This window comes from Podarcis tiliguerta, assembly GCF_965153285.1.
Source record: "Podarcis tiliguerta genome assembly, chromosome: 10".
In the NCBI taxonomy this organism is placed as follows: domain Eukaryota; kingdom Metazoa; phylum Chordata; class Lepidosauria; order Squamata; family Lacertidae; genus Podarcis; species Podarcis tiliguerta.
In genome coordinates this window covers 31,902,186-31,907,938 of record NC_139543.1, presented here as the reverse complement: position 1 = coordinate 31,907,938, position 5,753 = coordinate 31,902,186, and positions in this window count along the sequence as shown.

Sequence of the window (5,753 nt, the reverse complement as noted above, 5' to 3'; positions counted from 1 at the left end):
CACTACAGACAAGATACATCATTACTGTCTTCTTTTATTTAGAAGTATTGTGGGAATTGGATGTACATACACATCATATGTTGTATTGCCCTATGCCATAAGTAGATATCCCCCCCCCCCAATTAGATTGTGCCGGTGCCTTCGAATCTGAAAAATAAAATTTGTGTGCTATTTCTGTAATATACGTTGGGCTGTAAAACTCTTGATAATCTAACAAAAACACTTTCATAAAACAATGTATGCTTCTGTGCGTTGTTACACTTCTCTGGACTGTGTTTGGATAATCTAGCTCTGCTCCTTCTTGTTACCATAACCCTCTTTGCAGGCTAATTTTGAAAGTGTGTCCGATTGGGCTCATTTAATTCATCATTTTGGTTTGACTCATTAATCTCTGCTTCTCCTCTGAAAGATAATCTGCATTTAATGACTATGTTATGCAATCTACTGCAAGGCGGGAAGAGTTTGCCCACTTTGCGAAGGGCAGCACTGTAATGTGACGCTAGATTTATCTATGCATCAAAATCTCATTTTTAAGGTGCCAAAAGTGCTTTCAATTACTAATGTAGTACGGCTTTTCAGTACCGTTCCAATTTGTTCAGAGTGAGGATTAGAAAAATCAAGATCCACTTGCCAATTTTTCAAGGGACAGCGACTCACATAAAAAGCCTAAAGAAGGCTATAAATTAAAATTAAAAGGCACATTTAATATTTTCTTATCAATAATTACTTATCCAAAGCCATCCTTTTTGACAATAACCACCCTTAGATAGTGCAGTAAAATTTGATTGCCTTTTTTTCCTCACAGTATGATGCCAGTTATACTAGGAATAGAAAGGATATGATGTTCATGCAACATTATTGAGATTAGCTAGTAAACTTTAAGCACAATATACCATCTTAGTAAACCCTCATTAGACAGTGCCCTTCCTTAAGTAGTATTAACTTCCTAAGTATATGTTGCTGGCATATTTGAGATATACTTAGTGACTTCTTCTCTAGATTTCAGTGTGCACAACTATTGTATCCCTTTTGGGGATTCCCCCCCCCCCCAAAAAAAAATTAGATTAGGGCAACTTGAAATTTATTTAGCCCATTCCTCAATGAATATAGGCAACAAAGGATGGGATCCTGGTACTATGTCACTAATTCTAGAAGCCCAATAGTTGTTTGTCATACAGTTTTCCCACTTCAGTCTATGTTACATAGTACAGTGCCACTGAAATTGAGGGGAGTTTCAAAAGCAGTTTGAGATTCGTATACTGTTGGTGGGTTCTTGTTGTTGTCTTGTTGGACTGTGTGTGTAATAAAGGGGAGTCACACTGGAGTAAAGGTGTCCTGTTTATTTGTCCCCATGCTAGTTCAGTTTGTTGGTTAGCTTTTCTAGTAAGGCAAAACTCACTGCAGCCAACTGAAAGCAACCAATAACACCCTGCCCCCCCCAACCTCTCTCAATGCCAATGTGAACTAATAAATTAATAGAACCTACCTACATGATGCTGACACAAAAAGAATGAAAGTTTACTAACCCCCTTATCTCCCCACCTCTGTTCTCTCCCAACCTTATAGTATATAGAACATTAAAGTCTCACATTGAATATAACTGATCTGTAGAAAGGACTTTATGATCTGAAAATAGAGACGATGTATATACTTCTGTAACCCAAGAAAATCTTCAATAAAAACAATTTTTTTAAAAAGCAGTTTGAGATATAGCAGAAGGAGTTTTGACATTTGAAAAGAAAAAGTTCACCACCCCGTGGGTCATGCACAACCTTCCTGGAGTGCCTAAAATGGCTCTTTTGATCCTGCCCAAGATGCTGAGCGTGTTTAGCATTCAAGGGGTCATTGGAGGCACAGAGCAGATCATAAGGGTGGACATTCCACACTGCAGATGGGTGAGAAGGCACACTATCTTCATCAGCCACACTGATAGGGATTACAATTGGCTTGGCCTCAGGCATCCCAGCATACATTTGCACCCATCTGCTCCTGCTTCACTAGCTTCTCAATGGTTGGCTTACCACTACAGCAGCAACCAGTGGCTACTGATGTGTATGCTGCCTGTCTTCCCTGGTTTATGGGAATGGGTTAGAACAGGCTTCATCAACCTCGGCCCTCCAGATCTTTTGAGACTACAATTCCCATCATCCCTGACCACTGGTGCTGCTAGCTAGGGATCATGGGAGTTGTAGGCCAAAAACATCTGGAGGGCCAAGGTTGAGGAAGCCTGGGTTAGAACCTCAGAAATAATGAGCTTGCATACAGCTTCCATCACATTAAGGCTTCAAGGCCGGTGTCACAAGGTAATTGAGTGGAAGAGGTGAATGCCTATGATCTAAGTTCCCATAAAACCTGGATCGGTGGGAGCTCTCAGCAGCTAAGCCAGGCAAGATCAGCGTCTGTTGGGGCTTTTGAAAGCATCTTCTTCCAATTGCTGAGCCTACTGAGATTTAAGTGTAAGCGTTTATGTTAATTTGCTCAATAAGTTAGTGTTTATTGTTTTCTTACTTTCTGAGCTATTTTAATCTGTAATTATTTGGAGTTTCTCACTCTTGTAGAGTTTTGCTTTAGTAAAATCTGCAAGATTTTATGAAATTTGGTCTGAGTTCCTGAATCTTTTAATTGTGACCATGCTTTTCGGAGCAAAGGTCATCCACCACATCATTTGCAAGCTTAATCCTACAAACAGATTTCTGCTTATATTTGGTTCACCCTCCATGTGGGCTGCCCAGGCTACTGCAAAGGGGGGCATGTGCAACACTTGCCCCGTCCCAGGCACAAGCAACCCATGCTACACCACTGTTAAAGTGGACTGTATCTCCACACATTTATACCCCACCTTTCAGTCCTAAGGAGCTCAAGGTGGCATACATGGTATTCCCCTTCCTCATTTAATTCCCACAACAACCATGTGAGGTAAGTTACGCTGAGAGGCAGTGACTGGCCCAAGGTCACCCATTGAGTTTCATGCCTGAGTGGGGATTCAAACCCTGCTCTCCCAGGTCCTAGTCCAACACTGTAACCACTACACCACATAGCCCTGGTACCACTATGTGATGGTGACTGTTGTTAATGCAACAGATGCAGCAGCAGTAACCCACCCTATTACATCACTAAAATATTTCACATTAACTCACAGTTGATGTGGCAGCATATTAAACAGAATACAATAAATATTTATTAGTGCAGCGACTTGTGAGATTTGTCTTTTTCTCATACTTATACAGCAACTGCTTTCTTAGAAAATCTCATTTGATGAAGGCTTTTGTAGGGATTTAGTCTCCTAGTCACTTTTGACCTACCTTCTTTGTTATTAGCCAACATTATTTGTTGACAATGTAATGATTCTTCTCAACAGGTTTTCTTAGCATTCTTCTGTATATTCCCAGCTTTTACAGCGCCTTGTGATATGAATGCTAATCTTTAGAATCATGGTACCTTGTATGTATTTTAGTGCCACCTTAGAGGATGATACAGTGAGTATTAATTAAACCTCTGCCTGGGCGTCGCTGTAATCTTCAAAAGCAGCAGCTCTTACGCTTTCCATACTTGCATCTAGTGCGGGGGTGGGGAGTGAAACACAAAATGAATATAGTGAATGCAAAATCTGGAGGATGCCCAAATTACGTTTTGCTATATTATCTTAATTCTACCCCTCGCCACTGCACTTCCTTGCCTTTGTAAAAGCAGCACAATTAACTGAATTTCTTTTCTCTCTTCCACTTTTATTTACATAGGGCCAGTAGAAGCTGTGAGGATAATGTATGCAGGAAGCAAGCACTAAACTACTCTCCTCTTATAGACTAAACAAATTACTTAGTGGCTTAAAATCCATAACCACATTTTGCATCCTATTAGTGGCCACAGCAACTGAATGCAAGTGAAATACTTTAGATATTATAACTAAACAACTGATATTAATACCATGACTTTTACTGTCTTTTCTGTTTATTATTATTGCCAGTTTTGAGCACTTGACTTAAAAAGAAAAAATAACCAAGTTGCATAAAAAAATTCCTAAAAGGATTATCCAGCCAAGCTGATGCACACATTAGGCTGCAAGCAGGGGAGGAAAAGGAATTATACTACTGCATGTAGAACAACACAAACAGTAATGTGAGTGAAGGATATGGTGGCAAACTGGATTGGCCCCTTACATCCTGTGAACATTAACTTAGGTTAACATGTTTAACTCCTAAGTCACTGCAAATACTGTGACTTATAAATCAATTACATACATAGTTGGATTTTTTTTCCTGGATCGGATTCTGGAATATTTTATTTGTTTATTACCGTATATTTAAATTTATATCTTGTTTTTCTAGGCAAAATTCCCACTGAAGGAAACTTGTAATAGATTAAATAAAATGCAATAAGAAAACAATGCATAAACAACAATAAATACAGAGACATAAGATACTGTAAAAAAAAAAACACAGGCAGGTGAAAATTAACTTTACAATACTTGCCATAAATAGCAGGCCACCTTTCAATACAGGGCCAACAGAACACACTCCTCAGAACATAATAAAAAAAAGCAGTAATTAAAAGTTACCAGAAAACTTTGACCAATTTATGCAGTTCCATCACTGAGCTGAACTCTGACTGTTTGAAAGCCATCTATGATGAGGACATGAGAGAAACCAGAATCATCCATCCCCTGCCCCTCCCCCAAATTGTTCTTGAATGGTAGGAACTAGGCTTAGTTCAAGCAGAAGATTTTCTTAGCAGTTCATTTATTGTAACATGCTGCAAGCAGTCTGGATATAAAGTGCAGCTTTCAGGCTACAGTATGAAAAACAAAGCCAAAGTGAGAAGCCCCAGGGTAACATTAAGCACATGGCAAAATCCTAAATCTGACTGAAATGGCAAATATTTGCCAATGAGCTTTGTGGACGCTTCTCCCATATACTATATTCTGTCAAATAGAAGTTCCCCATCATGCTGAGCTGATACCTAATATTTAACGCATTGGTTTAGAATCAAATGCTTTGTTGCAGTTTCATTTTGTCCCATGGAAATAATAATAATAATAATAATAATAATAATAATAATAATAATAATAATAATAATAATAAATTTATTTATATCCCGCCCTCCCCAGCCAGAACCAGGCTCAGGCAGCTAACATCAAAACATCACATTAAGACATAAAATTCAGTAATCGACTGAAATACAGCTTAAAATCGGATTAAAATCAAAATAAGATCAGATGGCTACCCACAAATTATAACCTTCAGTACTCACCAGGCTCAGCTATTTGTATTAGCTGGTGAGAGGAGGTAGAGAGGCCCCTTATCTGCAGGATATTGTAAGAGGAGAGGGGTCAGACTGAGCCCCGACCAAAGGCCTGGTGGAACAGCTCCTTCTTGCAGGCCCTGCGGAAAGATGTCAAATCCCGGCTCTGTTTGCATCTTTAGTAGAAGTCCATAACTGAATGGTAATGCATATAATTGCCATGTAAAATTTCCCAGGTTCGGTCTCTGATATTTCTTGCTCTCAACAGCCGTGTAAGAGAAGCTGCCAGTTAACATTTACAGTGGTAGGATAGATGGAACGACGTTTCTCTCGGTATAAGGATCTTCTTATGTCTGTATGGTATAACATGAAAAAACCTCTAGCTGTAAGGATGAATTGATGCTTCTGCCCTATGAAGTGATGCACAGCCTCTTGGTATAGGACAGCTTAAGCCTCCCAGGAGCACTTGCACACCTTCTCTTGCATAATTATAGAATTGTAGAGTTGGAAGTGAC